Raw genomic sequence first — 27,452 nt, 5'->3', positions numbered from 1 at the left:
CACCAATGGCTGTAGGTGGTATCACTGTTGTTTATGCCACAGATGCCAACATCTCACATAATTTGTTGATTCCCTATTGTTGGTTTCTCTGTGTCATGGGAGTTGTCACCTGGCTTATGCTTTTCTTTTCATCATCATTACTGCCTCCACTCTGTCATCCTTCCAACTCTAAATCAAAGGGAAGCATGTATTCTCTCATCTGGGAAGTATTCCAGATGCATATTATTAGGATGGAAGAGCACTTGACATTTCAGATCATCACGAGGGCCTCTTAAACAGATTCAGCTGAACTTTGGTACTTTAGGAGGACTGTGGGGGCAGATAAGCAAGTGAAATGGAGATTTAGCAAAGTTCACTGGCACTGTTGCCCTCAGAGTCATGCTGCTCCCCCAAGACTGGCACGCTGGCTCTCTCCCAGGATCCAGCATCTGGCTCAGTGTGGCAAATCTGATTGTCGTTCTTTCTCCAGCATATTCTGCCTTTGGAGAAATTGTGGCGTGGATTAAGCCTCTGCCCCAGCACATATATACAATGGAATATTACTCAGCCATAGAAAGGAATGAAATTGAGTTATTTGTAGTGAGGTGGATGGACCTAGAGTCTGTCATACAGAGTGAAGTAAGTCAGAAGGAGAAAAACAAATACCATATGCTAACACACATATATGGAATCTAAAAAAAATGGTACTGATGAACCTAGTGGCAGGGCAGGAATAAAGACGCAGACATAGAGAACGGACTTGAGGACACAGTGGGGGAAGGGGAAGCTGGGACGAAGTGAGAGTGGCATGGACATATATACACTCCCAAATGTAAAATAGATAGCTAGTGGGAAGCAGCCGCATAGACAGGGAGATCAGCTCAGTGCTTTGTGATGACCTAGAGGGGTGGGATAGGGAGGGTGGGAGGGAGGCTCAAGAGAGAGGGGATATGGAGATATATGTATACTTACAGCTGATTCACTTTGTTGTACAGCAGAAACTAACAACATTGTAAAGCAATTATACTCCAATAAAGATGGGAAAAAAACAATCTCTGCCCCAGGACTTTTCCACCTCCCCTGACTGTCACCCCCTTCATCCACCATCAGGCTTCTGTCTCTTCTGTCTCTCAGTGAGCCTCCCTCAATCAGGCTTATCCCTTCCACATTGTTTTCTGTATCCCCAGACGTATCCTCTCCCACCAAGCCTTGGGAAGGGTTTTCGTCTGTTATTACATTTGCATTTTGAAGGAGGGAAGGCTCAGGGCAAATGCAAGTCTTCTAGTGAGAGTTTGTTCCTTGCTCATCTTGTGCTAAACAGTGTGGTTGCCTGTTCTTTCCAGTCCTGCAGAGGAATATGGAGAGAAGTGTGGAAGGGGAGAGCGTGTAGTGCTGGGGAAGAGAATAACGAGCCCTAATCAGAGTAGCTGACAGGAGGGGAAAAGGATGCTGGCCAATACTCCCAAGAGGCATGAACCCAAGCAGTGAGGGCATCATTAAGGTCGGCTGTAGGTAGAGATTTGGGGTTGAGAAATCTCATCCTGTTAAGTGACTGCCTTCTTCGTCTAACTGTAGGACAATCTTGTTTCTCTTGTGTCAACCGGTTTCCAGATTTTGTTGGCGTATTCAAGCATAGCTTTTATTTCTTCCAGTTTTATTGAGATACAATGTATAAGTTTAAGGTGTACAGCATGATGATTTGACTTACATGCATCATGAAATGATGACCCCAGTAAGTTTAGGGTACATTCATCATCTCATATAGATTAAATTTTTTAAAAATAAAATTTATTTTCCTTGTGATGAGAACTCCTAGGATTTACTAAGAGTTTACTGAATTACTCTCTTAGTAACTTACATATATAACATATAGCAGTGCTAATTATATTAACCATGTTATACATTACTTATTTATAACTGGAAGTTTGTTCCTTTTCACGGCCTTCATCCAATTCTCCTTCCCCACAACTCCTGCCTCTCGTAACCACAAATCTGATCTCTTTTTCTGAGTTTGTTTGTTTTTCATGTATAATGGACCTACAACCCTATGTTAGTTCCTGGTATACAAAATAGTGACTCAATATTTCTATACATCACAAAATGATCACAACAGTAAGTCTAGTTCCCATCTGTCACCAGACAAAGATTGTACATAATTATTGACTATATTCCCCACCCTGTACATTTCATACCTGTGACTCATTTATTTAGTAACTAGAAGTTTGTGCCTCTTAATCTCCCTCACCTATTCTCTCATCCCCCCATCCCCCCTCCCCTCTGGCAACCACCTGTTTCTTCTCTGTATAACTCATTTCTGTTTTGTTGTGTTTGTTCATTTGTTTTGTTTTGTTTTAGATACCACATATAAGTGAAACCATACACTATTTGTCTTTCTCTCTGACTTATTTCACTTAGCATAATACCCTCCAGGTCCACCCACGTTGCTGCAAATGGCAAGATTTCATTCTCTTTTTTTTTTTTTTTTTTAAAGAGCTCAGCTTTTTATTGAACGTGCTATACTAAACAGGTTTAGTCAAAAAAACCAAAGCCCATGTCATCATCAGACTCTTCAGATTCTTCTTTCTTTGCTTCCACTTTCTTCTCCTCAGCTGGGGCAGCAGTGGTGGAGGGGGCGGGACCTCCTGCTGGGGCAGCACCAGCTGCTGGGGCAGGTCCACCTGCCCCCACGTTGCAGATGAGGCTCCCGATGTTGACATTGGCCAAAGCCTTTGCCAACAAGCCTGACCGGAAAGGTTCAACATTTACACCGGCTGCTTTAATGAGGGCATTGATCTTATCCTCCGTGACCGTCACCTCATCGTCGTGCAGAATGAGGGCCGAGTAGATGCAGGCGAGCTCCGAGACGGAGGCCATGGTGCGGGCGAGTGCTGGGCAGGGGCTGCCGGACGCGGTGCTAGTCGCCGGGTGAAGTGAGGGCCGCACCCCAACGCGGCCTTAGCTTCCTTGGAAGGACCGAGCACCTTAGGGAAGCTGAGGAAAAGCGGTAGTAGTAGTAGTAGTAGTAGTAGTAGTAGCAACGACTCATATGTTGAAATATTATAGTGACATTTCAGTTTTCAAGAATAAAGACAAAAATTGAAAAGCTACTAGAGAAAGGCTGGTATAACTCAGGTCATAAAGGGTCTTGGGGGTCAAGAAAGGAGTTTGAATTTTATTCCAAGAGTTAAATGGAAGTTACTGAAGGATTTGAAGAAGGGTGGGAGGATGGTGACAAAAATCTGATTTGTTACAAATATGTCTCTGGCTGCTAACGGAGAATAGATGGTGGAAAGGTTGGAGGGTCGGGGATGATAGTAAAAGCAGGGAGACCAGGTAAGGAGCTACCGGAATCCTGCCATCAAAAATGAATGTTCAAACTATTAGTATGAAAGCCAGCATTTATTGAAGGCTAGTGAAGTGCCCAGCACTAGTCTAAACAGTTTACATATGCTTGTTTTATTCAATCTTCCCTACCACCCTTCTATTATCTCCATTTGACAGATGAGGAAATTGATACACAGAGAGGTTAAGTAAGTTCCTGGAGATCACACAGCCAGTACCAGAGCCCACGCTTTTAATCAGTACCCTGTAGGCTTTGGACTAGAGTAGTAATAACAGAAAGTAGAGACATTGGTGAGTTTGAGAAAGTTTGGAGACAGCATTGAAAGGCTGATGATGTGGGGTTAAGGGTAAGAAATGAATCAAGATGATTCCTGTATTTTTGCCTTGAGTAGTTAGTGGTCAAACATCATTTCATGTTCCTGCTTAAAACTCTGATTGCTCCCCCACTGAAGTGAGAATAAATCTGCACTCTCCTCCCTGGCTTGTAAGTCTCTGCTGAAAACCCTGCCAGAAAGGGGACCAATGTTCACATTGCCCAGGACGGAAGGATTTCAAGGACACGGGACTTTCAGTTTTAAAACTGGGAAAGTCCCAGGCAAACCCAGATAAGTTGGTCACCCTTCTGCCTCTCTTCCATCCACGTCCTGCCCAGCTACACTGGGCTTCATTTAGGTGGGTGGGCCTCTCCCACCGCGGGCCTTTGCACGTGTCACCCTGCCCTGCATATGAAGAGCTCTCTGCTGGGTACTCGCACAACTCCTTCCTCTTGTCCTCTGCCTCAGCTAAAAAGTCACCCCTCAAAGGGGCCTTCCTGACCACCCGATCTCATGGAGCGCACCACCAGCTGCTCCTCCTACCCCCAGAACTTATCACAGATTCAGCAACCTTATTGAACTCTCAATATTCCTGTGCTCCATCAGGGCGGAGCCTGTGTCTGTCTGTTCATCCGTATAAAGCAGGTGCTTGGCATGTGGTTGAAGGGAGGCCTTTGAGGACTAAATAAGAGAAATTGACCATAATTGGAACAAGAGACATGTTATGGGGGTATGAGGAAAGATTTCCTTACTGGAAGCTCCTAGAAAAGGTTACCAAGAGAGCTTGCAGCAAAACCACATTTAGAAATTAAGGCTTGTAATTATGTTCTTAGCGCTTCTTCCCTCTACTCCTGCCCTCTGCCCAGCTTTAGTGCCAGTGAGGGAGAGAACTCAGAGTCCCACATGGATCTTGGGCTTGGTGATAGGACAGAGTATAAATTCTGCATGCTGCTTATACCCAACATTTCCTTTTGCTCATCCCCGCTGAAGACAGCATGAGTGAAATTGGGGGAAGCCACTGTTTGGAGTTACTTATGTGACCACTCCGTTCCATTCACATCACAGATAAAAGTGGGTAGTGTTAATATACTGTTTCAGTTTTTTTTGATACATGCATGTCCTATGTAGACTTGTCTTTGCACTATTTAACACTTAACTCTTTTTTTTTTAATAAATTTATTTATTTATTTATTTATTTATTTATTATATTTGGCTGTGTTGGGTCTTCGTTTCTGCGCGAGGGCTTTCTCTAGTTGCGGCGAGCGGGGGCCACTTTTCATCGTGGTGCGTGGGCCTCTCACTGTCGTGGCCTCTCTTGCTGCGAAGCACAGGCTCCAGACGCGCAGGCTCAGTAGTTGTGGCACACGGGCCTAGTTGCTCCGCGGCATGTGGGATCTTCCCAGACCAGGGCTTGAACCCCTGTCCCCTGCATTGGCAGGCAGACTCTCAACCACTGCGCCACCAGGGAAGCCCCTAACACTTAACTCTTGTTCACGAGAGTGAAAAAATTGGAAACCAAACACAAACCCAATAATATTTGATTGGGTAAATGAATTTTGGCTGATCCGTAGAGTAGAATATTCTATAACCATTAAACACAATTAGGTAGATCTATGTTTACTGACAAGGAAACGTGTCCATGATAAATTGGTAAGTAAAAAGAAAAAAAAAGGAAATACACAGAAATGTTCACAGGCACGATCTGTGAACAGCGAGATAACACTTTTCTATTCTTTATTTCATTTTCTTTTTCTGAATTTCTACAGTCAGCATGTTATCATTTTCATAACCGGTAGGGGAAAGGTCTTCCCAATATGGAAAAACTAAAAACAAGTTTAAGAGAAAAAAATGTGTCTCATTATTATTCTACAATATGTTAGTCTCCTAAGGATTCAGAGTCAGCCTGGTTCATCTATGTATATAAGTATGTTGTATATATGTTCTTTGTAATACATTTCAGACCATATACATGTAAATGCAGAAAACACTTAAAATGTTTAATATGGTACATGCTTCATGACATAAGTATGTTTGTATACCTATATCTATATTATGTATAATTTATATAGTATATACAATTTTTACACATATATCTTGTCCTTTATTCAGTATATTGTTTGGCTGAATTTATTTTTCTAAGGGAAATGCTTAATGCATATCCGATTCAGATAATCAATTCATATTCTAATCCTTCTTGTCACACGTGGACTGGAAGTAAACACCTGCCAATGGTCTTATGTTGCTTTTTTTTTTTTTTTTCTGTTGAGACTTTTTTGAAAGATAATGCACCCAGCTGGCTGGCTCACTTCACCAAGGACCAGGGAGCTCCTGGCAGGATCATTAGTATCTGTTACTCAGACACAAGCTTTCCTTAAGAATGCCCCCAGCACACCTGTGCTTCTCTCATTTGATTGGTGCGTGGCCTCTTTCAACCCAATTAATCTGGAGAGGAAGGATGGGTGTTGGGTTAGATAACGAATGATGAGCAAAGATAGCCTTGAGAGATCTAGTTTTGCATCTTGACTGATAATACATTCCTGGCTCCCAAATGCCTGTAGTAGACATTTCTTTTGAGCCTTTTGTTTTTCAGGTAAAGCTCTGTTTTTTTCTCTTTCCCTTCCTTCCTCCTTCCCTCTCCATCTCTCCAACTCCATCTCCAAGTCTTTCTTTCTTTCTCAAGGGAGTAAATGGGAGTGCTTATCTGTTGATTTCAGCAGTTGAGGAATCTGTGTGGGCTCTTAATGGCACCCAGCTCTCTGCTTCAGGGGCCTTGGAAAGTCCTAGCAATTCAGACAAGGCGGTTGGTTGGCAGGGTACCCTGGTTGCCCTGGAGCAGCTTGCAGAGCCTGGCAGCTATCCCACAGGTCAGGCCACCCTCCCCTACCAACATCCCCACCTGGGCTGGCCTGGCCTGCTTCTGAAAGGGGCCTTTGTGTATGGGTTCCATGGACAAAGCCCCAGCATAAGTTTATTCCATAGTTAAATCCCTTTAGCAGCAACTCACTTGATCTAAGAAAGCCAAGTGAGATTCCTTGCCCTGGAACATTGTTCCTCTCTTATTTTACTTTATTTTGTTTCCACAAATACAAAGAGCTTTCTAAATGCCAGGGTCTATTCTAAGCACATTTATCTAATCCTCTTAACAATCCAATGAGGTGAGTACAGGCGTACCTTAGAGATATTGCAGGTTCAGTTCCAGACTGCTCCCATAAAGTGAATATCACAATAAAGAAAGTCACATGAATTTTTTTGTTTCCCAGTGCATATAAAAATTATGTTTACACTATACTGTAGTCTATTAAGTGTGCAAGAGTATTATATCTTTAAAAATGTAAATACCTTAATTTGAAAATACTTTATTGCTGAAAATGTTAACCATCTGAGCCTTCAGTAAGTCATAATCTTTTGCTGGTGGAGGGTTTGAAATATTTCAAGAATTACCAAAATGTGACACAGAGACCGGAAGTGAGCAGATACTGTTGGAAAAATGGCACCAATAGATTTGCTTGATGCAGGGTTGCCACAGACCTTCAATTTGTATAAAACACAATATCTGTGAAGCACAATAAAATGATGTATGTCTATATTAAAATTTTCCCATATAGAGGAAGAGGGAGGTCAGTGACTTGTGCAAATAACAGCACCTACGTAGTGAGTGCTGGAGGCATGATTAGAACCAGGACATTGGATTCAGAAGCTCCTGCATTTAACCTGCACACTATACCCCTAGGTCCTCTTTAGCTTGGTCAGAACCACCCGAGACTTGGCTGTCTTCTGCTACAGCTGGGGCTGCTTTGGAACAGCCATCCATTTCCACTCGTTCTTCCTCTGAGGTTTTCAGAGAAGGCATTCTAAATGTGCAACTTGCTGAGACAGTACTTCTGACCTGATCTTGCCCATGCAGGGAGTTATGGATGAATAAGCTTGTTCAGTAGGGAAGCTTCTCCCCTGTTGTTTCAGAGCTCCGGGATGCCCCAGGCACTTGGGGCCAGTGCAGCGGAGAGAGTAGGGGTGGGGTAGGGAGAACAAGCTCTAGGTCAGTCCAATGACTAACTTGCTAGATGACTTTCTGAAATGTCCTTTAATCTCCAGGGCTGGTGTTCATGCCTGCAAAAATGGGGACACCACTATTTTAGGTAGCAGCCTCAAGAGTGCAATGAAGGAGGCGGCTAACATTATGAAGGATCTGCGTCGGTGCAAGTCAGCGCACTAGGTATTTTCACATTTCTCCACCTGAAGTTTGCAATAACCATGTGAGGCTGAAAGTCATGATCGTAAATAGGAAAGTATTTTACAAAATTTGGTGCTCTGCAAATGCAAGGAGTTATTCTGATAGAAACATGTTGTGTTATACTAAATAATGCACCAAGCAGATCTTCTTGGGAGAATAGAGAACAGGAGGAAATGTTCAGTACCGGCACACAGTAGGGGATCAATAAATATTTTAAAATGGATAATAGGGAACAGCTTCAGTGTGCAGCCATTAAGTTGTAAGACCTTTCTAGTCTGAGTGTGTACTTCAGACTGAAGGCTATACCTTGTTACCCTGCAATTGTCTGTCTTAGCTCCTTTATCCTTCCTTTTGTATTTTATTTGAATTAATTGCTCAATTCCAGGATCTGTAACGTTTTTCAGTCTAGCTTTGGATATAAGAACATGTTTGTGAGTTTAAGAAATGAAGTTATTTCAAGCAGAGGAAATAGTTGGAGATTTCAAGCTAAAACAGAGATTCACATCCCTGAATTTGATGAATGAATAATTGACTCAGTGTCCAGGGCCTTCTGGAAAGATGGCCTTCACTAAAACCAAAATGTTGTCCCATAACCCAATAAACTTAGGTACAATTCATTATGTGCTAAAGTAATTTTAGAAGCCATTATTCCATTTCAGCAGTAAATGCAGCTCAAAGTGGTATGAATTCTCCATTAAGATGATGTGGTGGGGAAAGTGAAAGGATCTTTTCGTGCAATCAATTTATTTTAGTGTCCCAAATGTTCATAGCAACAGTAGCAAGCATGATTGCAGCTGCCATTGTGGTCGGCCTCCTGTCACGGAGGGAAATGAATGGCCCTCTCCTTAACCACCAACCTGTGCTCCTTAGAGGACAAAGGGTCCATCAATTTCCTCCACAGAGTGCAACAGAACCCATATTTGGATGTGTTGCAAATTAAACTTTTAATAGAAAACCAAAGAAAGAAGCTTTGCCCATTTATTTTATGGGTTGTTACTTTTTCTTAAATTGAATACATTTGACATGTAACATTGTGTAAGTTTAAGGTGTACAAGGTATTACTTTGATACATTTATATGTTGTATCAGTAATATGGTTGCCGATGTAGTAATATTTATCACATTAGATAATTATAGTATAATATTGTCTCCGTTCATTAAGCTGTGCATTAGATCACTATGGCTTGTTTACTACTCCTTACGAGTTTGTAAACTTAAATGCCATCACTCTTTTGGAGAAGGAGAAAGGTTGAGAGTGGAATAGTGCAGGTAAGACTAGCTGAGCCATTCTTGAAATTTTTCCTTTTGAAATATTTGCATGTTTTATTAAACTTGAGATTTCTTTCCCATTTCACTCTAGATTCCTCATTATTTTCCAAACAATCACCAGAAACTACTTCTTGACTGTTATTCTTCCTCCTTGCAAACAAATAGAACACTTCTGTTCTATACCTTGTATAGGACATGCCAGGATTCATTTGCCATACCTGCCCTCTGAAGAAGAAATTTCATCATAGGGAAAGGGTTAGCACAGGTGACTTTAATCTTCAAAAGAGGCTGGTCCAATTATATGGCTTTTAAACTGCTAAAGTCTTACTTTTAAATAGTAAGTTAACTGAGGTTAAGTTATGGCATATTAAAAATGGGGCAAGATGTAAATTCTTGTGCCACAAGGAGAAACAGAAATTTATTTTACATTTCACTTAGTCTCTTCCATTTTTTCTTTGTACTATACTCTATTCCTGTAAATGAAAAAAGTGTGTCTTTAGTCACATGACCTTAGAATTATTGAAAAGTGACAAATGTAAAAAATGGCTCAACTTCTGGAACAACAAAAAAGACTTTTTTTTATCCACATAGAATTCCGTAATTACAGAATTGACAAGGCATTGACTAATTTTTGCCAAGGCACATAAAGCATTTTTAAGCCGACATAGCTCACACGAGTTCACATAATAGATGAGACTTAGTGGGAAAACGTAACATTGGAGGTCAGTTTTAATAGCCTTTTGAAGACCCACAAGAATGGAGAAGAGGGAAGTGTATCAGCACATGCTAGCTGCTCTAACAGATAAATCCTGAAATCTCAGCAGCTTAACCAATAAAAGCTCATCTCTTGACAACATGAAGTCCAAAACAGGTGTTCCTGAGTTCTTGGAAATCCAAAATAATGCATGGCCTTCCTCATGGCCATTCATAGGGGACCCAGGCTCCTTCCACCTCATGGCTGCCTACTCTGCATTTAGCAGTAGATGGGAAAGAGACTGGATGCATGTAGGAGGCTTGGATGGACCGTGCCTGAGCATCCATCACTTATACCTCCATGTAATTGGCCAGTGCTTAGCCACCTGGCTATAACTGCAAGAGAGACTGGAAAGTGTAGTACAGCTGTGTTCTCAGGACTGAGAGGAAATAGGCTTAATAGTCAGCTAGCCTAGTCTCCACCACAGGGAACAAAGTTCTTCGGGATTAGGAATGAGAAATCGGAGTTTGAAAGATCCAAGAGTTGGGCCAAGCTACAATGGAAGAGGGACTTGCCAAAAGGAAATTAAAATATTCAGCATTGTCATGCAGTTAATATATAGCAATGCCCATTGTACTATGGCCCCAGCCAGCATTTTAATTCTTTCTAAATAGAAATTTCCAACTTAATTTGTTGTAGAGTTTTTTTTTTTAATGGAAATGATGCACTGTAGTGGTAAAAACAGGATTTTCTCTATAGCTAATATTACTTGAACACATTATTCTATTGGTGAGCACATATATCTAATTAAAATTCCATTCAAAGGTAAGTAAGCATTGCTGCACGGGCAGTATATACTCATACCTAAAATTAATGAGAAAGCAATGGAATAATTACAGAATCCAGTTCCCATCCACCTCTGTTTTCTTTTTTTTTTTTTTCAGTGCTGTAACTGTGTAAAAGAAAATTTGGAAAATACAAGTGTTACTGAACCAAACTTGGGTCCACTTGCCTGACATGCAGCAAAGCCAGTCTACTGACACTGGATTGTGGTGAAGGAAAGTACATCATTTATTGCAGGGCCAAGCAAGGAGAATGGGCAGATCATGCTCAAAAGACCCAAAGGCTTTTGGGGAAGGGTTTTAAAGATGGTGTGAGGGAGGGAGTCGCAGGGTGCCTGAATGGCTCATGGACACTCTCTGATTGGTTGTTGGTGAGGTAACAGGGTGATGTTTCAGGAATCTCAATCATTAACCTTCTGGTTCCAACCAGTCTGGGGTCTATGTGCTGGTAATCAGCAGTTAATTCCTTCCACCTGTTGGGGGTTTTAGTATCCGCAAAACAACTCAAGGATATAGCTCAGGATATTATCTATAGACCTTGAGGAGGAACCCAAGGTCCTTGACTTTGTTTTATGACTAAACAATTATTATTCTGTCTTACTTGGCTGTTTTCCTTTGTTTCTGTATTTTCTCACTTCTCTGACTGAATTTGCTGTTTGGAACTCAGGGAGAGCTAGAAGGTAAAGCTTTTCTACAAGCAAGAGATGCAGGCCATGGGGGCGTGTCTGTCCTCGGGAAGGCCCCACAGGGTCCTACTCAGTTTCACAAGTGGTTAATATTTTATCCTACCTGTCTTCTAGTCCATATGGTCAGTTTGGTGTTTATTGTTTTTCTGAAGGAATATAAGTGTCTGCAAAAAAGAGACCATGTGGCTGTGTTTATACTTTACCTGCAGTTTTGGTTCTCAGTGGATAATAAGAGAAACAGTTATAGGTCTCCCTGTTTACTGTTCATTGCAGTAGCCTTGCCATACACCGGTAGAGGAAAGGAAACCTTGGCCAAAATCGTGCAATTCTCTTTGTGGGCTGTTTGGTGATTTGGTGTGAACTCCACCCCTCCCCTCCCCCCACCACCACCACTTTGAATGTCATGGAAACTGCTGTACAGTCTGCAGTGATTAGACATCAGCCCCTGCACCTTAGTTAAATATCCTTTGTACCGTCCTTTTTCAACCTAACATTACTTCATGAGATTTTCCCATGTCATTAAGCATTCCTCAAAATTGAATTATTAGTGGCTGCTGTGAGTCAATAGAAAATACATGGTCTCTGTCCTCTGTTTCTAGCACAAAGATCCTGAAACCCTTGTAATTTCCCAATTGATAAGAGCATCTTTTGTTCTAATATTTGGTCTTCGACCCCCATCCCTGACACAGAGCTCCTGAAACCCTTGTAATTTCCTGGGTGGTAGGAGTGTCTTTTGTTCTAAAGAGGTAACTCTGGGTGGGCTCTTGGGTGGCTCCTGGATGAGGGCTGGTCACTAGAAAGACCAAGCCATGATTCAAAACTTGGAATTCCCAGCCCCATCATGCCTACATGATGACGCCTCTACAAAAAATCCCAGAAATATAGGGTTGGGTGAGCTTCCAGATGGGTGAACACATCCACACTGGGAGAGTGACACACCCAGACTCCATGGGGACAGAAGTTCCTGTGCTCAGAACCCTCCTTATGTATCTCTTTATCTAGCTGTTCATCTGTATCCTTTACCATATCCTTTAAGAAACTGGCATAAGTGAGTAAGTGTTTCCCTGAGTTCTGTGAGCCACTCTAGCAAGTTAATTGAACCGAGGAAGGGGTCGGGGTGGAGAACCTCCAATTTGTAGCCAAATTGGACAGAAGTTGTGGGTTACTTGGGGACCTACTATGCAGTTGGCATCTGAAGTGGGGTGGGAGCAGTCTTGTAGGACTGAGCCCTTAACCTGTGAGATCTGACACTGTCTCCAGGTAGATGAAATTGTAGGACATCCAGCTGGCATTGAAGAGAATTGCTTGATGTGGGGAAAAACCTTCTGGTGACCAGAAGTGTCAGAAGTATTCTAAGTAGTAAAGGAGACTCACAAGAGAGAAATACAGTAGGGAAGAACTGGGTTTTTCCCTATTCAGGAGGAAAACTGTAGGTGTTTTCTAGTATTATAGCTGCATACCATGTCATCATGTGGCTGTATCAGCATTTAGTTAACTATTCCCATGTATCTAGACACTAAGGTTTTTTCCAGGTTTTTCACTGCTATAAATAACACTGTGATAAATGTCACTGTAAATGAATCTTTGTGTGCATTTCTAGATCTTTCCCTACAATAAATTGCTAAAGGTGTTATGAGGAGGTCAAAGGGGATGAACACTTTTAAAGAATTTTATTGCTTATTGCCAAGTTCCTGACCTTTAGAATACCAAATGCATTTGCTGGTAGCAGTTGTGAATGTCCCCTCCAAACCTTCATGTTTTTTAAAGCTTTATTGTGATGACCAAAACTGAAATGAATTCAGGATCCAAACCTGCAGTTGTACAATTGGACCTCACTCACCCCACCTAATCCTGACCATGTCGGATCCTGTCTTTATTTCAAATTGTGACATTTTGTATCTTATGGATTGTTTTTGCATTAATCTTGTTTTTTTAAAAATCGTATTAAAATATTATTTATCTTGATTACTGAGGTTGCTGGTACCCTTTACATTTTCTACCCCATTCATCTCTCTGTAGTCTTGGCCCTGGTGGTTTGAACCCAGGACATACAATAGGTGTTTTGATGTGTTCAGGGACATAGCACCAGAGAAGACACACTTCAGTGCCCAGATGACTAAGCAGAAGCAAAGATCAAGGACAGTCCAATACCAGAGGGCTTTCTGAGACCTCCTTAGGGGTGGTGTGCACACTTCATATCTAAACGGGAGAAAATGGGCAGGCCAAGGAGGGGCTGAGCTGGCCGATGGCAGAGAACGGAAGTTCACAACTTGCGCTGAAGCTTTAGCAACAAGCTGTTCTCTTCTCCCAATGTAAACACTTCACAAAGATTCCTCCCGAGACACCCATTCCCCTCCCATCCTTTAAAAATATCATTTACTGGAGCCATGTGCCCTATTAGTTACAGCTTTGATCTTTTTGAATCTGATCTCAGACTAAAAGAGTGCCCATGCTGTTTGTGCTGATTTAACAACAAAGAAAATGAGGATTATCTCGTGTGTCCATAATGATACTTCTCCATCCCCGGGCGTGGAAGAAGAAAAGGCTAACGGTAGCTGGTCATATTGTGCCGGCTCTCTGTATTTAGAAATCAAGACCTCGTTCTAATCCTGAAGTGTTTCTCATGTAAACATATACATGGTTGTCAGTGCTCAAGGCTATGTAAAAAATAGGTATTACAAAATTCTCCATTCAGGTAATTTATGGCACAGTAAATAATAACTCCCTTTCATTAACTTGCTCACCCAAAATTTACTGAGCAATTATCCCATGCCAAGACTGTGGCTAGTCTGTGGGTAAACAGGGGTGAACCAAACAACCACTAGTCTCTGACCTCAGAGGGTTGACAGTTGGGTGGGAGAGAGAGACAATAAACTGCTATAATCATTTTGTGATCACGGGTTGTAACGGGTTTAAGAAAAGAGCAGAGTCCTTCGAGCACCTTCTGGCAGCCCGTGCTCTGTAGAGTGGTGCTTTGTCTTCTCATCCTCAGAGTAACTCTGACGACGTGGGTATAATTTCCTGCATTTAACTAATGAGAAAATAAAGGTGGGTATAGGCCAATGGCATGCCCTGGGTCTCCCAGAACTAGGGGGAGGTAGAGGTGGGTTTATACCCAGGGGACTGCGCCCTTGTCTTACTTCTGCCTGGGCTGCCTCTCCAATCATTTGTTAGCCAACCTCCACCCCATCTCCCTTTTGAGGTTCTGAGAGGTCTGCAAATGACATTCCTGCCTCCCTGCCTTTGCGTTTGGAACTATCCTGACAGTTGATCACAGGAGCCTAGCAAATGGACATCACAATGTCCCTTTTGGACATAGCTGTTTGGAGAACACAGCTTTGCTATGCAGCTGAAATGCTTGTTTACCTTCTCTGCTCCCCTCCCCTGAACTCCCACCACTACCCCACTCTAGAACAGGGGGTAGGTCACCAGGGGAATATGGGATCTTCAGAGGTTGTGTGTAGTCACCCAGATCACAGGCTCATGCTGACCCAGCACAGCAAGAACCCAACCCGAGTGCTTCCAGATTTTCTAGATCAGCTCCACCCCTTTCAGAACTAGGAACCACTGACTGTCACCTCTGGAGCAGGTGACTTGCTCACTGCTCCCTGGTACAGCGTATAAGGGGCTGGTCCACGAGGCCTGAAGTTTCCTCCACATGGAAATATAAGGATCGGTGGAGGTATTTTTTCCCAACATACACCCATCTCTATCTATCCCCTTCTTGCTTACAACAAGTAAAACTCTAGGTCTTCTGGATTGTTTTCTTTTGAAAAAAAATCTGCCAGCTGTTCGCAAACACTTCTGAAATTATGGGTGTTTTCTTTCATAGCAATAAGGACAATAATAAATTAAGATACAAACATCACTTTAAATTGGTAGGTGATTATTGTAGATAACTGTAGTACAAGTAAAACCCTAATACATTTACTACTAACAGTTTATCTATAAACCTAGACCCAACTTCCAACTTGATGGGCAAGGTAACAATGCATGTACCTAGAGGTGATCGTTGTAGTTGTTTGTATAGCAGTCTGACACTGGTTAATATGCATCTGGCTGGGTACACCCAGGCAGAGGTGGCCTGCAGGGAGATGCTATATCCCAAGTGACGGCAGCCTGTGCATAAAGTTGAGACTGTGGACACCCATGTGAGGCCAGTCCCTCTATTTGGTACCCACCGAGGGCTGCCTTGCAGATGAGGCACTACTGTTTTCAGGGTCTGGAATCATGGGTGACTGATTCTTAGGTTTGATATCTCCCTCTGATGTGAATTTATCCTCTTCCTGCTCCCGTTCATGCCTTCAGGAGCATTTGTGTGCCTGCTCTGGGCCATTGGTGGTGTTGGCTCTGTAGCGCAGTGAGAGCGGAAGACCCTTGCATTTATAATCATCCTCCATTGGGATGCCAGCTACAGCAGAGTTGAAACACCTGGGACAAGAGAGCCTAAATCGTTTTCTCTAATGAATGTGTTAATTGGACATGCGTTATTGTATGGCAGTGGTTTTTAAACCTGTTGGTCTTAGAACCAACTGCATTATACTCAATAATTACTAAGGGCTCCTAAAAGTTTTTGCTTATGTGTATTAAATTTATCAATATTTAACATAATAGCAATTAAAACTGAGGAATTTTAAAATTGTTTATTAATTTATTTTAAAACAGCAACAATAAAACCTGTTTTATGTTAACATAAATAATTTATGAAAAATTACTATATCCTACTAAAAAAAATATTGAGAAGAGTGGCATTATGTTACATTTCTGCAAATCTCTTTAATGTGTAGCTAAATAGAAGACATTTGGATTCTTACAGCTGCTTCTATGATTACTCTGTTGCAATATCGCACATTATGTAGGCGCTGCAAAACTCCACTGTACACTCACGAGAGAATAAAGAGTGAACAGACAAATAACATCTTAGAATTATCATAAATATAGTTTTGATCTCACAGATACCATGAAAGGATTTGGGGAACATTTAATGTTTCCCAGATGACACTCTGAGAACCCCTGTTGTATGGAATTCTATCACAAGTGTGCATTTACTGAAGGCACTCATGCACCCAAATGGGATAGGGTTCTTTGGAATTGAATCACAGTGTTCAAATATTTGTCCAAAATTCAAACCTATTTTTTATTTTTAATTTTCATTACCAAGACAGGGAAAAATGAGATTGGACAAAAGATTGATGGCAGAAAACTAGGGTCAGTGGTATTCTGGAGCTGGCTGATTATTGAATATTCAGGAATTTTGCCAGTTGTTAAACTATTAGTAGCCAGAAATTGGCCATGATGGAAGTATTTACACCATGGTAATAGGCCAAGGCTACAAATCCAGGCCTTTTTCCTTGCAGAGAGCTGGTTTATCAGCCCACCACTTACAGATCTTACACTAAGAGATTCAAAATGGCAGCCCAGGACATAACCCACTCCAGGGGCTTTCTTTTTTTTTTTTAGTTAGTTAACATAGGCAGGTAAGCTCTGTATTTCCACAGCTCCCTCACCTAGTTCTTTTTGTCCTAACCCCTAGCCTGGTTCCTACATTGGTATGGACACTTTTCCTATGAGCCTGGCCTCACAGGCATTTATGTTTTTCTTTGTGGTTCCAGCTATCCCTTCTACGTGTGGGGCTGGAAGGTATCTTGTGAAAAGTCCATGGCTTGTACTCCTGCCCATGATGTTGTAGAGGTGGTGTTTGCCTCTGTTGTTTTATTGGAATGGTTTAAGAACTGCAGCCAACCCTCTTCTCTTGAAGACAAAGTTGCACCAGGGCCTGGCACGGGTTACCTTACGCAGACAGTTGGCATTATCCCCTGCAAGGATTTACTATTATTTGGAAATTAATGATAGCTCCATATTTTCAGGAGGTGGGTGGGGAGCTGTGATTTACAAATCTCTCTCTTACCATCTGTTCATTTGCTTCTAGGCACTGCTTTTCACAGCCTTAGAAATTAAGGGAAATTATGTTAAACGATCACAAATTTTCTTGAAAGTTTCATTTTGGAGAAAAACAAAAGAAGGCTTTTTAAGAAGAATGACTAGCTCTTTTTCTGCAGGTCAATATACTACAGATTATAAACCAGGAAAAAAAGGGTAAAATGAGATTTTGTCTGGGTTTGTTTTTAATTAAGTCCTAAATTATGATTCTCTTTGTATGGAAAGTGACATTAGCTAGCTCTGAGACCTGTTTGATAAATTTTGCAATATCCCTGCTGCTAGCAGGGAAATGAGAGCAGGCAGGAGCCTCCAAAGGAATTCCATTATAACCAGTTGTCAGATGCCAACACCAGCCCAAATCAGGAAATCTTACCCTTTCTAACTTCCTGCCTCCAGGAATGAAACAGATTATACATGTTTGTTTCTGCTAGTAGAAAATCTTATTAATTTTGTCCTTAAAATTTCTCTGAAAACATACCACTCCACCTAGCCAATTCTAGGGCCTATCTACCCGATTTTACACAATGTGAATATATGAAAATCTAGTTTCATACATGAAATTAAAGAAGATACTGATGATTCACTTCACATTAGTATTCTTATAGAATTCTTTCAAGTAATAAATTCTTAAAATGAATTCAAAGTAACATCTGGTATTCAGAAATTAAATGTACACTCTACTTTTCAGGAACATGTTTATTTTATAAAGCAGGGTATACACCTGTATTTAACAGTCTTCACTTGGGTAGATTTTCTTACATGTAAATTTTCTCTATTTATTTAAAGTCTTCTTAGAAGATTATTTCTTAAGTAGATAGAGAAAATCATTTATGTTTTCACAGCACTTGTATCTTATTTTAAGAGTATCAGACGTGCAGAGTTGAACTTATCGTACTCCTCCAGTTGCTGGCTCCGTCATTGCTGGTCCACGAAGGGAACCTCTCTTGGGCTACTGATATACTTATTTTATTAGTTTCCTCCCACTTCCTCCTGCTTAAACAGGAAGCTAGGGCAGGGAGCATGGTGGAGGATGCCATGGAAGTAGGAATTGCAATTTTACACGGGAGAGTCAGGGAAGGCCTCCTTTTTTTTATTGAAGTATAGTTGATTTATAACATTATATTAGTTTCAGGTATACAACATGTTTCAATATTTCTATAGACTGTACTTCATTTAAAGTTATTATAAATTATTGGCTCTATTCCCTGTGCTGTACAATATACTCCTTGTAGCTTATTTATCTTATACACAGTAGTTTGTACCTCCTAATCCCCTGCCCCTTTCCTGCCCCTCCCGCCTTCCCTCTCCCCACTGGTAACCACTAGTTTGCTCTCTGTATCTGTGAGTCAGTTTCTATTTTGTTATATTCATTCGTTTGTTATATTTTTTAGATTCCACAAGTAAATGATAATAAACAGTGTTTGTCTTTCTCCGTCTGCTGTATTTCACTAAGCATAATAGCCTCCAGGTCCATTCATGTTGTTGCAAACGGCAAAATTTCAATCTTCTATATGGCTGAGTAGTATTCCATTATATTAATACACCACACTTTCTTTATCCATTCATTTGTTAATGAACACTCAGGTTGTTTCCATGTCTTGGCTACTGTAAATAGCTATGAACATAGGGGTGCATGTATCTTTTCAAATAAGTGTTTTCATTTTCTTCAGATATATCCCCACTAGTGGAATTGCTGGATCATATGGTAGTTCTATTTTTATTTGTTTTAGAAACATCTATACTGTTTTCCATAGTGGCTGCACCAATTTACATCCCCACCAATAGTGTATGAGGGTTCCCTTTTCTCCACATCCTCACAAACGTTTGTTACTTGTGGACTTTTTGATGAAAGTCATTCTGACAGGTATGAAGGACAAGGTCTCTTTTGAACAAAGACCTGAAGGAGATGGAGTGATTCATGGAGATGTATGAGTAGGTGTATTTAGGACTGAGAAAAGCAAGTGCAAAGGTCCTGAGGCCAAAGTACACCTGTTGTGTTTGAGGAGCAGCACAAAGGCCAGTGTGATTGAAGCAGAGTAAGCTGGGGGGAATGCAGAGGTGAGCCGGTTAGAAAGGTAACTTTTAGGCCCTTATGAGGACTTTGGCTTCTGCTCTAGAAAACTAGTGGAGGGTTTTAAGGCAAAGAGTGACATGATTTGACTGAGTTTTAGAAGGAACATTCTAACTGTGTTGTGTGTTCTAACTGTTAGAAGCAAGGTAACCAGTTGAGGGGAGACTGTCGTGATCCAGAGGGGAGACGGTGGTAACCTGGATTAGCACAGTAGCAGTAGAGGAAGGGGTCTAGGCATATTTTTTAAGAACCAACAAGATTTACTGATTGTATGTGGGATGTGAAAGAGCAGGAACAAATGGAAGGAGGGAGGTGGCCATTTGCCGAGACAGTCAAGATGGTGGTAGGAGTTCAGATTTGGAAATGCCAAATTTGAGATGCCTATTAGACAGCCAAGGGAAGGTGCTGGAGTAGGCAATTGGATATGCAAGCCTGAATTTCAATTTGGGAATCGTTAATATGTAATTGGTGGTTGAAACCGTAAGAGTGGATGAGATCATAAAAGCTGTGAATGTAAGTGGATAAAAAAATGGTCCAAGAACCTTGCTCTGGCCCACATTCCCACCTCAGGGCTTTTGCACTTACTTTTCCCTCTGCCTTGAACCCTGTTTCTCCAAATAGGTGTATGGTTTACTTCCTCACTTCATTCTGATTTGTGCTTAATTTTCACTCCTTTAGATAGTCGTTCTTTGGCCCTTTCTGTTCCACCTCACCTCACTCTGGCTTTGTCTTCAGAGTGTATATCATTACCTGAGATGAGGAGATATGCGTTTTTGCTTATTTGTTTACTGTTATTCTCCCCAAGCTCAAGGCAAGATCATGCAGGTGTGGACTTAGTTTTGTCCACTGATTTACTCCAGCCCTAGAACAGTATCTGAAACACTGTGTGGTCGATACACATTTGTTGAAATAATGAATAAACAAATCCTTAGGTAATCCCCAAACTTATCTTAATCAACAATCTCAACCTTCTCACTCTCCTCCTTCCAATAAATGCCTATTAGACCTAAATAATAAGTAGCAAAAGGTATGATTTTATTTTCAAAATATATGACTTTTTAATGTACTTTCCCAAACTTTTCCCAGAAGTGTATGATGTAGAAGAATTACCTCAATACAATAAAGGAGAGAAAAAAGAGGATGTCCTGAAGTCTGAATAATTGGGAAAAAAGTAGATTTATTCATTTATTCCATGAGCAATGATTGCAAGCACATCATGTGCGAGGCCCTGGGCTAAGTACCAGGAAAGCAAAGTTGAACATGATGCAGCCCCATCCTCAAGAACTCATGGATGGGAAAGAACAATAGAAAACACAGGTAGCATGATAAGTTGTGCTGAGTTTGGAAAAGGTCAGTAAGTTGAAGGGAAAATGAAACATCTCTGTAGACTAGGCAACATTTAGGGATATAGAAAGAGAGATGTGCCTGAATTTCTTTTGTAGAGCTTTTAGCAATCTCATGTTTCTAATTTAAGTATTCTTGGAGTATTCATTCATTAATTATTATTTATTAATTAGTAATTCACTATTAAGCATTCATTGTAAAAGTCATTTCTAGTATTGGAAGCTAAGAAATAGACAAAGCTGAGATTTGGAGTGACAAGAGCTTCTGAAAATATTCCAATAATTCTTTGTACTTGACACCAACCCATTAGGTCAGTATGAGATGGACAAATTTAGAGCTATGTAAATGTCATTGCATGTTTTTCATTTTTTAGGCCGCGTCAGCAAGTTTCCCCAGAGTATAGTGTGGTAGGATTTATTTAGCCAAAATGATTATATCACTGACCACTAAATCCTTCCTGGTAGACATGCTTGGAAGGAATGTGGGAAGGACCTGCTGTTCTATACCTTAGTACTACCATTCCTTAAACATTCCCATTTATCTTAACCAAGTATTCTAATACCCACTGATGTTCTGAAGCCACAGCTTGGTATCATATAAGAGGGAATTTTAATATTTCATTTTAAGTTCCATTTGTGTGGCCTTAACTCGTTGCACACAATTGGTCCTTTTGGGTGAAAGCTTTTTTCTAAAAGAGAAGGATATGACTCTAGGACTAGTGCTTTAGCTTTCTAAAGGTATACTGTCTCCAATTTCCAGGTGAGGAAACTAAAGCTTACAGAGGAGCTTATTCAAGGGCCTGCAAACAATAAGTGATAGGGCTGGGTTCAAACTCAGGTCTGATGGGCTCCACCCTATTTCGCCCACATCAGCCTGTCTCCTTCAAGCCTTGAGCTATAGAATCCCAGAACTAGAGAAGAACAGAGAAGTCAGGTAGTCTAAATTTCCTCTCATTAAAGTCATGTTCATTCAGCTTCTATATCATATTTCTTTTATTTCCAACTAAAACATACCATATATACATATGTGTCAATTTTTTTCTTACTATATCAATAACATACAAATGTATAAATATCTTGAAATTCTGTGGCAGTGACAGCAGAGCTTTTGAATCTCCTTAATCCTCCCCACCCAAAACAGAGCAAAGAGATACCAAAGGCAAAACACACAAATATCATACACAAATCAAGCTGACATGGTATCCCCCAATGGATGAACTGTTAAAAGTTACAAGGACCTGCATGATATCAGCAATAGTTTGGAAGAAGTTGAGGGAAGAAACAAGGCAGCTGACATACCTGAGAATCCCAAAATTTCCAACAGGTACTCACTGAAAAGTAGGCAAAACTAGGAGAGATTTTGTATACTCTGCTGGAGAGTCTATGGTAAAATCTGAAGCTTCTGGAATAGTAGGGGTTCCTTGAGCTCTTAAAACCTTCCTTCCAGGATGGTCACTGAGGAGAAGCTTCTGAGAGCAGAACCCAAACAAAGCAATACAGACACAAGGGAAAGAGAAGGTACAGATACGGATTGAAGAAGAGCATAGAGGTGTAAGAGATCTCTGAGAACAAGCTGCCATATATTTTGAAAATAACATGAAAACAAAAGAAGACAGTGTTCTAAAGCCTAAACTTAGAAAAGTTAGAAAAACTCTCCTGAGCGACACCCCTATTCTAATTTTACATAAAAATGAGCAACAGGAAAGGATCAAGGTATAATACCACACAAAGTTTTTACAAGAAAAAAATAGAACAAATAGTAAAATAGCCCCACAGATAATGAAAGAATGCTAAAAGACTGCACCCCCACCTCAAATCATATAAATCACTATTTCTAAAAAGCTAAAATATGCTAAGAAAGTGATACAAGATGAAAAAGAAAACATATAAATCAGAATTAGAAAGGCTCAGAAATGAGCTGATGCTACGCAGGAAAACATAATAAATAAAAGGAAAAAAAAAATTGTAAAAAAAAAAAGGATTTTAAAGAAAATGACAAAAAGACAGGTAAAGAAGAACTGACATAAATATTAAAAGAAATGTATGGGGTCCTAAAAAAGAAAATCAAAACAAAGGAACAAAAGAAATAGTAAAAGCTACAAGTGAAAAATTTTTTTCTAAGACTATCTTTTGAAATTACATGTTGAAAGTGTATACCACAGATCTGAGAAAACTGACCCAGGATGACCAACACTGAGACAAAAATTAGTAAATTTATTGAACTTTCAAGAAAAACAAAAGAAAGTCAAGATGTCATCAGACTTTTCTATAACAGCTGTACTTTCTGCCAGAAGGAAATGGAGTAGCATATTCATACATAAGGAGAGAAATGTGAGGTAGGAATTTATATCCAGCTGAATTGACTTTCAAGTGAAAAGTACAGACAAACTGCACAGGCAAACCCAAAGACTTGGTGAATATTTTTCCCATGAGTTTTTCCTGGAGAATCTACTGGAGAGCAAATTCCAAGCAAGCAAAATAGCGAGAGAGCCATTGACATGTGGTTCGATAGTAAGTGCTAAATATATATTTTCTTGTGGAACTAAGACCAAATAAGTCAGAAGGGAAAAAATATAGTATGTAATGTCTATGTGCTCCTGCAATGTAGATACAGTATAACAGTAAAATGTAGAAAGGACAAGTAAAAAACATCAAGTGTAAAGAGGATTTTAAACAGTCTTCAAGGATCATGTTTATGGTAGAACTGCTAATTTTAAATCAGATTGTTATAATATGAGATAAACACCTGAACAATTATGTGATATTCTAATTCTATAATCCCCTGTGTCCTAAAGAATCAGGATTCTAGGTGTAGAGGAAAGTAGTTGTAAATACCAGGTAGAAGAAGTTAAGTCAACTATACAGATGATGTTGCATTCTTCTATCAGAGCCATGTGATATATGGTTGTATACCTTTTTGTGATGTTAGCAGCCAATGGTGTTCAATACTTAAATCCATTCATGTATTAGGGTTGCAAAATTGTTATATTCCTTTTTATTCATCTCACAAATAGTTTTCGTGTAGTCTTCTATAGAGCCATATCACATTGGGCAGGCAGACTTGTAAACAAGTAGGACTTTATTAATTCATTCCACAAATATTTCTTGAACAACTGACTCTTGTGGATAGGCATTGGAAAAGCACTGTACCAAAATGAGGCAATTATGGTACAACGTAAAATATGATAGGTGCTAAATAGACAAAATGTTATAAGAGTACAGAAGAGTGGGGATTTATTTCTGGTTGGGAGAGTAGCAAAAACTTAACAGGGCAATAGCATTTAACTTGAATCCTATAAGTTGAATAATGCATACTCTTTTTAAAAAAACCATTAATCCATATTTAAAGAATATTTAGAACTCACTGCCTTAATAACTACCCACTCTTAACCCTTATATTCTAGTTTCCATCCCTCAACACAATGGAAACACATTGTTTGAGTCATTGGTCTTTTTTTTTTTTTTTTTTTAATTTTTGGCTGCGTTGGGTCTTCATTGCTGCATGCGAGCTTTCTCTAGTTGTGGCGAGCAGGGACTACTCTTTGTTGCGGTGCTCGGGCTTCTCATTGCAGTGGCTTCTTTTGTGACAGAGCATGGGCTCTAGGCACACAGGCTTCAGTAGCTGCAGCATGGGGCTCAGTAGTTGTGGCTCGTGGGCTCTAGAGCGCAGGCTCAGTAGTTGTGGTGCACGGGCTTATTTGCTCCGCGGCATGTGGGATCTTCCCGGACCAGGGATTGAACCCGTGTCCCCTACATTGGCAGGCGGATTCTTAACCACTGCGCCACCAGGGAAGTCCCATTGGTCATTTCTTAATGATATTTCCTCAGTTCTTACCCTTCAAAAACTCTGCCAAATTCACCACTGTTGAGTTTACCCTTCTTGAAACTCTTTTCTTCCTTTTCTTCTGAACCATCAGGGTACCCTGATCTCTCTCCTTCCTTCCAACTGTCCCTTTAGTGTTCTCTGGCTGCTCTTTCTACCTCCATGGTATGGTCTCTGCTCTTTCTCTCTCTGTTTCCTTCCCTTGGCTTTACCTGCCATCCCATATGCTATTAACATTGAAATGTCTATCAGATTTTTGCCCTGCGGGAGCCCCAGATATATACTTCTGACTCACTCCTCATCATTTCTTTCATGATGTCCATCTGTCACATCAAAATTGACATGCCCAAAATTGAACACGATTTCTTCCCTGAACCAAATCCTCCTCCCGACCTTGCCAATTCAATGAAGAGCTTCTCCACCTTCCTGGTCTTGACTTAGAATCTTTTTTTGACTCATCCCTAGCTATGCTGTGGATATGTTTGTTGTCCCCAAATTGGACAACTTCTGTTCTCTGCGTCAAGATTACTTATGCGCTCTTTGGAGCTTCCCTATTCAAGGCTTTAAACAGAGTTCATCCAAACCCAATGAGAAAGTTCCCTGTGGTGGCTTAATTGGCAAAATCCACTTTTATTCTCTGCTGGATCATGTCGCATCTGCCTCTCATTTGGTGATGGCATCCTCAGATTCCAGACAAATACTAGGTACTTTATACCACCAGCTTGGGCAATGAGTACCAGAGTTATTGTGGCCAGCAACACTACCTAACTAGCTTAAAATGAACAAAGTTGTGAATGCTTTCTCTGTAAAGGTGCCTGTCAAGCACGGACAGTCCCACAGTCAGCCTCCAGGGCTTCTGTTTCTTACCATACTTATACTTGTCAGTTTCTTTTTTTCTGCTGAGGGAATAGCCTAAATTTACATTGATTTTTTAAAAAAAGATTTATTATAGGCACAGCAGCTGTTGTTTGTTCCTGGAGGTAAATGTTTAGGTTGAATCAGCTTCATCCATTTATCCATCCATTTGTTCATTCAACAAGCTTTATTGAAAGCTAACTTTGGTGCTTGATGCTGGTCAATCAGATGAATGGTGTAGCTCCTGCCCCCAAGGAATTCATGGCTGTACTACTTCTATCTGCTTGCTAGGTCATGGTTGTACTACTTCTATCTGCTTACTTAATGTTTATTGGATCTGAGGATGTAATCACTCACTCACTCATTCATCCATTCACTTCCTTTCCAGTCTCCTTCTCTCCCATGTCAATAGCTACTATTCCTTTGTAGATATTTCAATGTGTTTTAGATACCTTTCTTGACCTTCACAACTACATTCAGCAGATAAGTACTGAGTTCCAAACTTAATACAGGTGCCATGCAAGAGCTTGAGAATATGGTAGTAAACCAGTAGCATGATCCTGGCCCTAATGGTTCTCTGTTAACATTACACAGGCTTCCACACTATCCCTGCCCTCTAGGAAATTATGTTCAAAAATCACAACTGCTGTAACCATGATCAGTCTTAAATTGTTTTAGTTTTCTCTTCCTTCCAAGAAGGGAAATAATAATTTCATAAAAACTCTCCTTAAAAATGGAAATTTGGGTACTGTTTCCATAGGAAAATCAGTGCAGAGCTTGCCAAGCAGGATTGTTGTCTGGCTAATCGCAATCCTGATAGTGCTCAGCATTATTACAGCAGTGTTGTAAGCCATAGAGCTACACAAACAAGGCAGTAATCAGCTACTACTGAATGCCAAGTCATTTCTCTACCTTTAAGGATCTGCAGGAAAGGGGGTAGGGTGGGAAGAAGATAACAGGAATGTTTTAAGTGCCATGGATAATCAAAAGTGTTTTTTTTTAAAAGTACCTCTTAAATATATGCCCACATCCCCTTAAATCTGTCACGATAAAACATCTCATTTTAGATGATGTATGACAAGGAAGCAATCACCGTTAATCAGAATGACACATTTCCATTTGCTTCATGAAAGAGAAGGTAGATGAAGGTCACGAATAAGAAAACAAAGCAGCTTGTGATTCGTGATGTTTGGGGTTTCTTTTGAAATTCATTTCCTTAGGAAGTTCATAATCCATCATTTTCTGCTCTCAGCTTCATTGATCCAAATTGCCAGAAGACCTTGTGAGTGAAGACGGAAATGTTTTGTCTTCTGAGTAGAGAAAATTTTAATTTCCTCTAGGTTCCTTGACAAATTTAGGCCTTGAAGGTATAAAATCTCAGAATTTCTGGCTCCAGATATCTCTTTAGGGGGTACCAATTCCATCCTCTGTGTGATAAGATTATACCTGCAAGGTTAATGTTCCAGCTGGTCACAGCCATGCCCATGGGAGATGGGGAGAGAAACGGACTGGAGGCCAGCGCTTTATTAGAAGCAGACACCAAGAGCCTCTTTCCACTCTCCCCTCTCTGCATTTTAACACACTTAACTCCTTAAGTGCCTAGCGATAGCTAGGGTCTGTTTAAAGCATTACCTTTCTTGGATATCACCTTTCATAAAGGAGCACATTTTCCTGCTTTTGGTCTGTGGTGGGATTGGGGGACGGTGGTGATGGTTGTGAATCATAGCGCAGGCCTGCCTTTGGGGCCATTAGACTTGGCTTCATGGTCGAATACTTATAGAACCTTCTAGACATCAGTATGATAGCTCATTGGGCTGTGGAATATTATCTGGCAGGTACGGTGTCCATCACTAAAATTAAAATATAATTTGTAAAATAGAGGAAATCTTGGTATTGGGGATCAAACACAGATCTCTCACGAGGGATGTAGGGTTATTTGTTCTGAAATCCAAGGATGACACTCTTCAAATGACGGATTTGGTCTTTGAATTGACCAAGGTCATATGCCCCCAGTATTTTGAATTTGCAAATGTCATGATGCCTAGGTATCTTGACATAATTGTA

At 40.6% G+C, this 27,452-nt stretch overlaps 1 long non-coding RNA gene and 1 pseudogene across 2 annotated transcripts in view; one reads left to right on the top strand and one right to left on the bottom strand.

Moving 5' to 3' along the window:
- The window catches only part of LOC309624412, a 415,281-nt gene that overhangs the window by 294,336 nt on the left and 93,493 nt on the right, over positions 1 to 27,452 (top strand). The window lies entirely within an intron of this gene.
- On the bottom strand, positions 907 to 2,978 carry LOC309610920 (large ribosomal subunit protein P1 pseudogene; annotated as a pseudogene). Its single transcript has one exon. The product of its transcript is annotated as a large ribosomal subunit protein P1 pseudogene (transcript).

The sequence above is a fragment of the Balaenoptera borealis genome (assembly GCF_965194805.1).
Source record: "Balaenoptera borealis genome assembly, chromosome: 1".
Taxonomy (NCBI): domain Eukaryota; kingdom Metazoa; phylum Chordata; class Mammalia; order Artiodactyla; family Balaenopteridae; genus Balaenoptera; species Balaenoptera borealis.
The sequence above is the reverse complement of the archived record's forward strand: the minus strand, read 5'-3'. Positions and strand labels throughout refer to the sequence as shown.